Source organism: Aethalodelphis obliquidens, unplaced genomic scaffold, assembly GCF_003676395.1.
Source record: "Aethalodelphis obliquidens isolate GAN/ISIS:26980383/991018 unplaced genomic scaffold, ASM367639v1 scaffold40, whole genome shotgun sequence".
NCBI classification, from domain to species: Eukaryota; Metazoa; Chordata; class Mammalia; order Artiodactyla; family Delphinidae; genus Aethalodelphis; species Aethalodelphis obliquidens.
In genome coordinates, this window is record NW_020837984.1 from 6,847,505 (window position 1) to 6,860,736 (window position 13,232).

Below are 13,232 nucleotides of genomic sequence, written 5' to 3' on the forward strand. Positions count from 1 at the left end.
TTTAGATAGGTGGTACTTTTTCTTTGGTCCTGTTTAAACAATCTGCTGTTAAACATGTTTACTGAGTTCTTAATTTCTGGGGTTTTTTGTTTGTTTTAGTTCTATAATTTCATTTATTTCTTTTAGTTTTCAGTGCTCTGCACCAAAGTTGTCTTTTTTCTTTGAACATATTAAGAATTGCTATTTTAAAATCTATCTGATAATTCCACTTGCTGGTTCCCCTTTGGGTCTTTTTTTTTTCCCCGCTTGATTTTCAAATATATCAACTTGTCTCCGTGTATGCCAGGCTATTTTTTTTGAAATGTGGTCATTGTCTATGAAAAATTATAGAGATAATTCGAAGCCTAAAATAGTGCCCTTTCCCTCAAGAGAGAATTCATGTTTGCTTCTGACAGATGGCTAGGAACACTATCAATCTCAGAACAATTTAATCTGTTCCAAAATTGAGATAATTCAGAATTGGGCTTTAGTGCTTATGAGGGCCTGTTCAACCTACTCCTCTAGTTTGACCCTTTGCGTCCCAACCCAAAGCCTGAGGATTTGCCCTAAATCATGTTCCCCAACCCCATGAGTCTGTACAAAGCTCTGTCCAGCTTCTCAGCTGCATCTTCTGAAATTGGAAGATTGGCAGAGTCCCAAAGACTGAACTCAGCTACCTAGATTTCCATCGTTCTGTTTTCTTCTGAATCTTGGCGTGTAATTCTTCAGGGCCTTATTTGCTCTCATATGCTTTAAAACAGATATTTTAGAATATTTTATCTGGCTTTTCCAGTTGTCCTCTAGGAAAATTGATCTAAATTGCCTATTCTGCAGAACTTTTTTTATAACTTAAAAAAAAGTTTCAAGACTTCTTTAAAGAGAAAAAAAGTCTTTAGTTTTATGTTCTTTTCTCTTTTTTTTTACATTTTTAGAGTAAGATTATATCTTGGAGCTTTATCGATATGGTGAGTTTAAAAATAATTTAAAATATTTTACAGCTGATTTTCAGACAGACCTTTTAAAAGCTATGATTGTTCTTTAAATCAGAAGCTCTCAGGACTGAAGGGCTGTGTGTTGAGATCATGGGTGGTGGAGTCAGAGTTGGAAGTGGAGGGTAATTGGATGACCTTAGACAGAGCCTATTTTGACAGCTGGATGTCTCTTTTGTACTGAAACTTCTCGGTCTTCATCTCTAGCTCTCAGTAGTGTTTCATGCAGGTGACCACTCCATTCTTCATTTTCTCTGAGACCTTATTCTTCTCCTTCTCTCTCTCATTCATGATCTCTATTTTGCTGACCTATTTTCCTTTTCCCAACCTCTGGTTCCCTAGAGCTTAATCTGGGGGTCTCTCCTCTATCTAAACTCTCTTCCCAATTGATCTCGTGCAGACATATGACATTAAATATTTTCTGTGCAGAAAAATCTCAAATTTACATTTCTAGTTCAGATATCTTACCAGATCTTCTATCCCATTACCTCCTTTTTTTTCCATTAAAAAAATTGAGGTATAACTTACATACAGTAAAGTGCACAAATCTTAAGCATACAGCTCAATGAATTTTACATGTATATACATCCATGTAGCCACCACCCAGATATATACATGAGACATTTCTGTCATGCCTGAAGGTTCCATTGTGGCCTTTCCATTCAATACCCACTTCTCAGAGGTCTCTAATATGACTACAATTTTGCCTGTTCTTGTACTTCATATAAATGGAATCATACAGTGTCTTATCTTCTTGTGTCTGGCTCCTTTCACTCAACAAAATGTTTTTAAAATGTATTTGTGTTGCTCTATATATCAGTAGTGCATTTTTATTGCTGCATAGTATTCCATTGTATGAATATTCCACAATTTGTTTCTTCATTTTCCAGTTGTTAGATGTTGCTTTTCCCCCCTAGTTTTTTTTTTACTATCATGAATAGAGCTGCTATGTTATGAACAATTTTGTACATTCTTAAAAATATAATGCACGTATTTCTCTTCATCCCACCACACGCTTGGAAGATCTGATTGGCTGGCTTTTAGTAATACAACATTCTAAGAGAGAAACAATGACCTTGACTTTTTCTTTCAAGTTCTTAAATTCAGTAGAAGTTTTTAAAAAATCAATACCTAAAATGAAGGTATTGGTTTTTAAAATCAAATCTGTGAAGATAAGTGAAATCATCAGTAATGAACTTTGAAGAAAATTATAATTTTCTAATTCTAAGTAAATTTTCAAGAGAATTTGCCAATTTTATTGACTCCCTATCCCAATGATTTTCTTTCTTCAGAGAACCTACAAATCATTAGCAACTTCTGGGACAGGTGAAGAAACACGTGCATGCAAACATTTGGTTTCTTTATGCTGGTTGTAATTGCGCCAGGGGGACAAACAGCAACGTGTGCAGTAGCCAAGACACTCTCAAACCACAGACCCAGTGCCTTCTGTTGACTACTTTAGCCCTTCTTCAGTGAACTCATTCTTCTCCTTCCTGGCTACTCAGGGTGTGGTCCTCAGATGAAAAGCATCAGCTTCACTTGAGAGCTGCATTAGTTACCTGCCGTTGTGTAACAATTTATCCCAATATTTATCAGCTTAAAACAACACACATGTGTTGTTTCTGTAGGTCAGCATTCTGGGCACAGCTCAACTATGTCCTCTGCTTCACAGTCTCCCATAAGGCTGCAATCAGGGTGGCATCCCAAGGTCTGCAATGTTGTCTGAAGGCTTGACTGCCACCAACCCTGAAAACAGCCAGTTTGGGGACTGACCGAAGGAGTGCTGAATTCTTTACCTGCTTAGGGCACCCACATGTCTCAGGCTAGTTCTGTATCACCACAGTGATTTTTCTTTTCTTTTCTTTTTTTTTTAACCTCAATGGTTTGATTGGATCACTTAATCCAATTCATCTGAACAGTTTCCAGCCTCCTTGCTTTTTCTCCTTCCTGACTACAATCTACTTTCCCATAGCAACCATAATGATAATAAAAAATAAAATTAAAAAGCTGTGCACATCACATCCCTACTAAAGCTGTCCAATGACTTCCCATTATTTAGAATAAAATAAATTTCTGTAGAATTCACAAAGTCCCGTATGATCTAGCTCCTGCCAGACTTTGACTCCAACTCAGACTACTCATCCCCTTGATTATTACACACTAGATGTACTGGCCTTCTTTTGGACTCTTGATTTCCTCCTCAGGGTCTTTGCACTTGCTCTTCTCTCTGCTCCCAGATCTTCTCATAGTGGCTCCTTTTCCTCATTTAGGTTCTGGTCATGGAAAGTAGTCTCCATTCTTGATCTCTATCATTTAAGTTTCCTAATAGCATTACCCAAGATCTGAAATTCATGTTTGTTTACTCATGTTGTAGGATGTTAGAAAGGGGCTCTGACTTAGAATTTTATCAGAGACTCCAAAGGCCAAGCATGGTATAGGAGGTAGCAAGTACTCCTAGAGCCCCACGCACAGTAAGGGATGGAGAAGTTGGTTCCTCCTACAACAGCAATCACCCACCCATAACCCGTTGGGGGATCTCAAGGGAGGATTTCCCAGGAGGGATCATTGTCAGTATGCTCTGCATGTGTGCCCTTCCCATGGTTGTGGGGAGGGAGGGGCTAACCCCTCTTTGAAAGAGACTTCTTGGAGGGCTTCTGACGTACATACCCTGCTCAGGGTTGGATGCAGTTCTGTGGACGCTGAAGCTCTACTACATTTGGGACTTCTTTAAAAAGAAGAACATAAAGTTACAAATAAAATGAGATATTAAAGTAAATATTTACTTAAGAGAAAATAAACAATTTATATAATTTAAAAATATACCACAAACAGATATCACAGATGTCACACATCCAGAAAAATAAGATAATATTTTTTTAAAAAATATTTATTTATGTTTATTTGGTTACACCAGAACTTAGTTGCAGAAGGCGGGCTCCTTATTTGTGGCATGTGAACACTTAGTTGCGGCATGCATGTGGGATTCTAGTTCCCTGACCAGGGATTGAACCCGGGCCCCCTGCATTGGGAGTGCGGAGTCTTAACCACTGCATCACCAGGGAAGTCCCAAGATAATATTTTCTTAAAATGAACTGCCTGACACATCTCAATAATACTTTTTCTTCTGTGTTTTGGCTGCATGCTCTTCAATCACCTCTTCATATGACATTGACTGTGTACATTCCTGCCCAAGAGAGAACTTCTTTCTGACCGATGAGCTTTCCAATGAGTCCTCTGCTTACAATGATACAAGTCAAATAACTAGACAACTCTCCACACACTAGCTTCTAGCTCTTTATATTTGAAACTTGTTTCTCCTCCATTGTTAAAATATTTCCTGTAGGACACTTTCATATTGTTATCCAGCCCTGGCCTGGCACCTTTGTTTCATGTTGCAGGGCCAGTGAGCCCTGTGAGTGGTAGGGAGGAGTATTCCCTACCAGGAAGCTATTCCTATACCAGGACAGCTAGCAATAATTTCACTATACATGGAAGTAACTGGAAATCATATAAATGTATCCCATTGAACCCAAACTGAATATATCCCCAGTTCAACTTCCCCAGATTTCAGAATGGCTGAGAGCATTCTAACTCCACCCAGTATCACCCAGAGTGTTAGAGAGGAAGTCTGGAGTGGAAAGAAACAGCAGTGATTCACTGGTCAAGGCTTTGTCAGACCCCTCCTAGAGAAGGGGAGATGCTCTAAATTAGTTGGAAGATCTGATCATTTCACTGGGCTAGGATTTTAAAAGTCATAACAAAGAGAGCATTCATTTATTTATCCACTTATTATCTAAGAGGTGGGGGCAGGGAAAACGTTATTCAGCAAAGGGAGCTTATCTAGGAGAGATGGGAAAGAAAAAATACTTTCTATTTGCACCTATAGAATCCAGCTCATTCCACAGATGTGCCTTCTGTGTCTCTTAGAATCAGACTGCACCATGAAATGCAGGTGCCTTGTCTGCCCTGTTCACCGCCGTATCCCCAGCCCATGGAATAGTGCCTGCCACATAGCAGGTCCTCAATAAATATTTTTCAAATGGATGCCAGCCTCGGAGTATACAAATATAAATAAGCTTCAACCCCTTTCCTCAAAGAACTCAGTCTAGTGGGTACTGCAGACAGGAAAAGAAATGATTTCAGTGCATCACAGTAAGCACTGCAGAGCACTGAGGGTGGCTGGGCAGCAGAGAAGGCTTCTTGGACAACACGAGATGAACCATGAGGAAAGATTAGGAGTTCAGGCTGGGGTGACAAGGTACGGACAGGTGTGCAGCAAGAGCACAGCACCACAGTTTTAGAGAATGCTAAGAATCGCAATGGGAAATGAGGCTGGAGAAAAGAGGCGGAGACTTGAACCGAAAGCTTATTTGGTAGGTGATGGGGAGCTGCCGAAGGGTTTAGGCCAAGAGTGGCGTTACCAGAATTGTATTTGACCACAATAACTTTGATGAGTTGGTAAGTGGTGAATCGAAGAGGAACAAATTCAGAAGCAAGGAGACCAGTTAGGCAGCTCTTATTAATGACATGTTGACTGACCCGGGTCACAGGTGGTACAGATGGAAAGGTGGAATGGTTTGGAAAATAAGTAGGATGTCAATCAGCTGGATTTGGTCATTATTGGATACACATGGAGAAAGAGCAAGGCGTCTGCGCTGACTTCCAAACTTCTGGCTTGGGACCGAGAAGCTGGTGAAGCTTTGAGCTCAAGGGCAGGACATGTTTGTTAGGTAAGACAAAGTTCAATTTTTTTGGACTCATTGGATGCATTTTAAAATTTACTGTCCTTTCTCTTTGTTACCATCCCATCCATCCCCTTTTCGTTTTTATACAGTTTATTCTCTAGTGAAACAAATCAAGGCATTTAATCCTTCTTTGTTGCTAGCTCCAACATTGGTTTCTCCACCCCCTGACTTTCTTCATCTATTGTAATCCTTTTGCTGTTTTCTTGAGGTCTTTCTCTTTCAATATAGGCCATGAGTTTATTTTTCTTTGTGTAATCCTAGAAATAATAGTTCATGCCAAAGCCATGACAAAATGGGTCTGAATCTGAAGACACAGATGACATCTGTGATTTTGCACACACATGTGTTTTTGCAGAATTAATGTCTTAGGTACTGTTGCCTTTCTAGGGTGAAGGACAGCTATGACCCTTTGAAGCAGTAGGTTTGTCACCAACTTCCTGGTGTAGGTAGTTGCTCTGCCATTTATGACGGTGGTAAATTATCAGCCAGAGAGGAAGATTCCCCTCCCCCACCTTTTTTGGCCTTCTGCTGAATCGATCAAGTTTTATTTGATTATTTTCTCATCGTTTTGAAAATTATACTCTATATGCTTCTACCAATTAGCCTTAAATTTTCAACTCATGTGCTTGAGCATATTTTTCTAAAACCATAGAGAGGTAAGCATTTAGTTGAAAGCCATGGAGCCAGACTGCTAGGATTTGAATCCTAGCTCCACACAGAGTGGTGTGTGAGTTGGGAAAGTCACAAAATCTCTTGATGCTTTAGTTTCTTCATCTGGAAAGTGGAGATGATAATAATGCCTAACTCACAGGGTTGTTGTTGTGAGGATTAAATGAGCCAAATACATACAGAACACCTGACAAGTGATAGATTGACTTTCCAAGTTGTTACTTTAAACTATAACCTTTGAGAAAATAGATGCTATAGATGAAAATGTTGGCATAAATGCAAAAGCATGCAGTAAATAAAATAAAATAGTTTATTCTTTAAATCTGAGGACTTTTCTTGCTTATTATCCTAATATTGCATTTGGATTATATTTACTAGCTTGGGACATCCAGTTGGATTGCTGGCATCCTTTCCAGTGTGCTCAGGGGAAACCTCAGAGGAGAGAGGTCATTCTCACTGTTAACACTATAACTTGGCCTATAGCGTTTTATTATTTTTTTTAATTTAATTTTTATTTTATATTGGAGCATAGTTGATTTACAACGTTGTTATGGTGTTTTAGATGAACAAGAACCAGTCTTTGATGTTTATGTTGAACCCCAGATGGTCCCATTTTTCTTTTCAATAGCTGAGTTAGGGATGCACTGTACAAGACCAGTTCTTTTTTTTCTTTTTTTTTTTTTTTAAGCTGCGTTGGGTCTTCATTGCTGCACACAGGCTTTCTCTAGGTCCCATTTTTCTGCCTTTGACATTTGTGTGGTACCTAGAGCTGTGATAGTCATCTCATAACTACGAGGGAGCCTGTTCATAAACAGAGGTGGCAAAGAGAAAAGATAGAAAGAATCTTGACCTTTGATGATGTCACTGACCCTGAAATTAATCAACCTTGGAGCCTTGTTACCTTCAGGCTTCTTGTCATGTGAGATGATAAATCTCTTGTTATTTAAGCTATTTTTAGTCACATTTTCTTTCCTTTCTTTCTTTTTTTCTTTGGCCATACCACATGGCTTGTGGGATCTTAGTTCCCAGACCAGGGATTGAACCCGTGCCCCATGCAGTGAAAGCGTGGAGTCCTAACCACTGCACTGCCAGGGAATTCCCTAGTCACATTTTCTATTACTTACAGTTGAAAGCATCCTGAAAATGTAAAAAGTTACATGTCCCATATTCTGTTTAATAAATTATTATGGGTTTATTATCAGTATTTTAAAATGATTAATATATCAATACAGATTTTTTAATTTGTCAGTTTTAATTTGTAATATAGCAAATATTAATAGTTACAACCTACATAAACAAAACTTTTGGGGTATTTAATAATTTTTAATTGTGTAAAGTTTCTAAGACCAAAAAGTTTGAGAACTACTGTATATATTATTTCATTATACAAATATACTACATTTATTTTGGCTGTTCTCATACTGTGAACATCTAGTTTGTTTCCAAATATTTGCTATTATAGCAAATACCATAGGGACAGTTTTTAAAAGTATTTTTAAAAGCTTTGTTATGGAAAGTTTCAAACATATACAAAAGCAGAGAGAATAATATAATGAACCCAATGTTTCCATCACCCAGATTCAACAACTATCAACATATGGATAATCATATATCATCCAGACCCTCCATTTTCCCCATCCAGATTTTTTTAAAATTTTTATTTATTTATTTAATTTTGGCTGCGTTGGGTCTTCGTTGCTGCACACAGGCTTTCTCTAGTTGTGGTGTGTGGGGGCTACTCTTCATTGTGGTGTGCAGTCTTCTCACTGAGGTGACTTGTCTTGTTGTGGAGCATGGGCTCTAGGCGTGCTGGCTTCAGTAGTTGTGGTGTGAGGGCTCAGTAGTTGTGGCTCGTGGCTACCAGGCTCTAGAGTGCAGGCTCAGTAGTTGTGACGCACGGGCTTAGTTGCTCCATGGCATGTGGGATCTTCCCGGACCAGGGCTCAAACCCGTGTACCCTGCATTGGTAGGTGGATTCTTAACCACTGTGCCACCAGGGAAGTCCCAGATTTTTTTTTTTTTTTTTTTTTTTTTTGCGATACGCGGTCCTCTCACTGTTGTGGCCTCTCCCGTTGCGGAGCACAGGCTCCAGACGCGCAGGCTCAGCAGCTATGGCTCACGGGCCCAGCCGCTCCGCAGCATGTGGGGTCCTCCCGGACCGGGGCACAAACCTGTGTCCCCTGCATCGGCAGGCGGACTCTCAACCACTGCGCCACCAGGGAATCCCCCAGATTATTTTTAAAACAATCCCAGGCATCATGTAATTTAATCTGTAAATATTTCTGTATATTCCTCTAAAAGAGAAGAATGTTTTAAAAAACATAACCACAATACCTTATCACACCTAAAAGCATTTTAACACTTCCTTGATATTATTAACTACCCAATCAGTGTTCACACTTCTCTGAATGTCTTATTTCTTTTTTAGTACAATTTGTTTGAATCAGGGTTTGAATGAAGTTTACGTGTTGTAGTTGTTTCATAGGTATCTTAAATCTCTTTTAACCTACGGTTTTCCTCTCTATCATTTAAAAACTCTCCTTTATTTCTTGTTGTTGACAAAACCAGGTTATCTTCCTATACAATTTCCCTGTAGTCTGCGTTTAGATGATTGCCCCTGTGATGTTGTTTGACATGTTCCTCTGGCCCTTATGTTTCCTGTAAACTGGTGATTAGATCTAGAGGCTTGTTCAGATAGATATTCAAATTTTTTCAAGGAAGTGTGGTAAGACTACATTATAGGTGTTGATGTGTAATCCCATTAGGAGTCTAATTGGTGTCTGATTGTCTCTTTTTTTGTGATGTTAATAGAAATGCTTATATCCATTGGTACCTGATGGACTGAAAAATGATAATATCTGAGTTCTAATATAGTCCTCCTCTGTTTCTTATCTGAAACTCTTATCCAAAAAAAGAAATTTCTCATTATTTGGTTATCCTGAAATAGAGATCATATAAGAAAAACAGAAAAAGGCTTGATTTTCCCCCCCTTTATTTACTGGTTTAAATAATAAGTTGGCTCCCTAGCATCCTCCCAAGGTGAATAATGATACTTTGTTTCATATTGTTTAAAAGGACTGACAATACCAAAGGGTTGTTGTGGGGATGGAGCAACTAGAGCTTATACACTGCTAGGGGGGATATAAATTGTTATAACTACTTTGGAAATCTGTCTTATGGTATCTTCTAAGGCCTATATATGACCCATCTAAACCATTCTATATAGGCGACCGAAATGAGTGCTATATCCACCAAAAGATATGTATAAAAATGTTCATAGCAGCACTATTCATAACAGCTTCAGACTGGAAACAACTAACCTGTTTATCAACAGTAGAATGGGTAGACAAATGGAGGTATAATCAGAAAGTGGAATAATACATACCAAAGAAGAAAAGAACAAGAGATTGCCATACACAGAAACATGGATGGACCTCACAGATGTAATGTTGAGTGAAAGAAGCCATACACAGAAAAGTATATACTGTATGATTTCATGTATATGGAACTCAAGAATAGACAAAACTAATTTATAGTGATAAAGGTCAGAATAGTGGTTATCTTTGGGGGCTACTGTCTAGAAGGGAGTGTGAGGGTTTTGGGGAAGATGTTGGGGAAATGTTCTTGTAGCTACTAGAACTTACTATATGTATCAATGTTATGCTTCAACAAAAAGATTTTTTAAGACAAAATAAGAATATATATCTGTATTGCTTATATGCCTGAAGACATTCTGGAAGAAAACACCAGAAACTAATAACAGTGGTTTCGTGGGGATGGGATGGATGCTGGTGTGGAAACTGGACAGAATGGGTCAGGGCTGTGTGGGAGACGTTTTTCCCATGTAACCTCTCTCTTTTTTTAAATTGATATAGTTGACATAACATTATATTAGGTTCAGGTGTACAACATAATATTCAATATTTGTATATATTGAGAAATGATCATCACAATAATTCTAGTTAACATCCATCACCACATATAGTTACAAATTTTTTTCTTATGACGGGAAATAACCTTTCTATATTTAAAATGTTTTGAGTTGTATGAATATATTATTATCTAAAAGTTGGGTATCTTGGGACTTCCCTGGTGGTCCAGTGGCTAAGACTCCACGCTCCCAATGCAGGGGGCCCAGATTCGATCCCTGGTCAGGGAACTAGATCCTACACGCACGCCTCAACTAAAAGATCCTGCGTGCCGCAACTAAGGATCCGCATACTGCAAGGAAGATCCTGCACACAGCAACGAAGATCCCATGTGCCGCAACTAGGACCCAGTGCAGCCAAATAAATAAATAAATAATTTAAAAAGTAATAATTATAAAAAAATTTTTTTTTTAAAGTTGGTTATCTAGTAGAATCCTGTTTCCAAATGGATCCATCTCATTTTTGTCATGCAGGCATCTATTTGTTTCCCAGCCTTTTGCTCTTTTTCCAACAATCATGAAATCTGGAACAATTATTGGGAAAACTGACATTTTTGCTTTGAATGTTTACTAAAAGTCCTAAACATTGAAAGCTCAAATATTCTACAAAAGCAGCATCTTCAAATGTCAAATTGTTATAGATATGTTAATTATAGGAAATATTATATGTCTCACCCACTCTCACTTTTGATACCCTGCAAGTACTGATTGAATTTGCCCCATTTGTCCTTGATAATAAATAAAATTAGCTGGAGTAGAACAATACTGACTACAAAATCTTTTCATTCTTTGTGATAAATGATTCCTCCCAAGACAGGACTTGTCTTGGTCAAAGTGCCAATACCCAACTGTAGACATCTTTAGAGCATGTGTGCCCTAGAGAGCAAACAGGTCTCAGTCTTCTAAACAACCCTCTCCCCTACTGACAGTGATACAATGAACTTGAAGGGGCCCATAGCAAAAGGGACACTGAGGACAGAGCCAGATAGAGTGAGAAAAAAGTACAAGATAGTTTCACAGTTGGTTCCACCAAGTAGAAATAACCAGTGTGAAAGTGATAAATTATAAAGATGGGGAAATTAGCCTAATCTATTTGCCAAAAACAAACAAAAAACCCCAAAACTCCCAGCAACTTCTCTTGTCACATAGTTAATTAAAACTTGAACAAAAATTAGTCTTAGTGTATTACCACCTCGAACAAACATCATGATCCCTTTACAGATCTTCAATGGCATACTTTCCTTTGTTTTTCTTGAGAAACGCCATGACTCCCCTTCTTTTCAAATATTTATTAGACCTCTTTTCAAATGTATTTGATCAAAATCCTCTTTTCAAATAGTCTCTTTGAATTTTGATTACTTTTAATAAGGTCCACCTTCCCCACCCCTGCTGAACATCAGACGTTTTATCTTCCCTGAGTGTCAAGAGACCCCTCTGCCCTTGCTCCCAAGACAAATCTTGAAAGGAGTTTGAGGTCTACTCAGATGTAGAATAAAGCCTGTAATTTTGATGTGTTAGGAAATGGGGTTTGGGATTTTTTTACCTCTTATAATTCCATGGGTTGGCTTAGATCAACTGGGTGGTTGGGATCTGTTCCACTTGGTGTTGGCTGATGCTATGGTCTGAATGTTTGTGTCCCACCAGAATTCATGTTGAAATTCTAACCCCCAAGGTTATTAGGAAGTGAGGCCTTTGGGTGATTAGGTGCTAAGGCTAGAAGTAGAATGATCGGGTGTAGAGAATGCATTAGGATGTGCAGGATGGGGGTGCCACTAACCCCCTGCCATAGAGTGGGCTGTTTTCTTAAAACTTTCTTAAAACTTCTATGTAAATAAAGGAAAAATATAAATGTAGACAAAGAGGAAGAAAACAATTTAAAATGTTTGAGTAAATCAACAATAGAAGGATAGAAGATGTTGGATTAAGAATAAGTGTCTTGGGGGCTTCCCTGGTGGCAGAGTGGTTAAGAATCCACCTACCAGTGCAGGAGACACGGGTTTGATCCCTGGCCCGGGAAGATCCCACATGCTGCGGAGCAACGAAGCCTGTGTGCCACAACTACTGAGCCTGCGCTCTAGAGCCCGCGAGCCACAACTACTGAAGTCCACGTGCCTAGAGCCCGTGCTCTGCAACAAGAGAAGCCACCGCAATGAGAAGCCCACACACCGCAATGAAGAGTAGGCCCCGCTCGCCATAACTAGAGAAAGCCCACATGCCGCAACAGACCCAATGCAGCCGAAAGTAAATAAATAAAATAAATAAATTTTTAAAAAAGGAATGTGTTGGGATTCCCTGGTGGTGCAGTAGTTAAGAATCCGCCTGCCAATGCAGGGGACACGGGTTTGATCCCTGGTCCAGGAAAATCCCACATGCTGAGGAGCAACTAAGCCCGTGCGCCACAACCACTGAGCCTGTGCTCCAGAGCCTGCGAGCCACAACTACTGAAGCCTGAGCACCTAGAGCCCATGCTCAGCAACAAGATAAGCCACCGCAATGAGAAGCCCGCGCACCGCAACGAAGAGTAGCCCCCACTCGCTGCAACTAGAGAAAGCCTGCGCACAGCAACGAAGACCCAATGCATCCAAAAATAAAATTAAGAAGAATTTAAAATTTTCTCTTCTTACTTCAGAGAAAATTTGGAGTTAAAAAAATATATGTTCAAATTCCAGTAGTGGGTCATCCTACAATGTATCTGACCTGTTGTCCTCAAAACAGTCAAGGTCGTCAGAAACAAGGAAGGTCTGAGAAACTTTAATAGCAGAGAGGAGTCTAAGGAGACATGACAACTAATTATAATGTAGCATCCTGGACCAGAAAAAGACATTAGACAAAAACTAAGGAAATGAAACAACTATGGACTATAGTTATTAATAATGTGTTGATGTTGGTTCATTAATTATAACAAATGTACCGCACTAATGT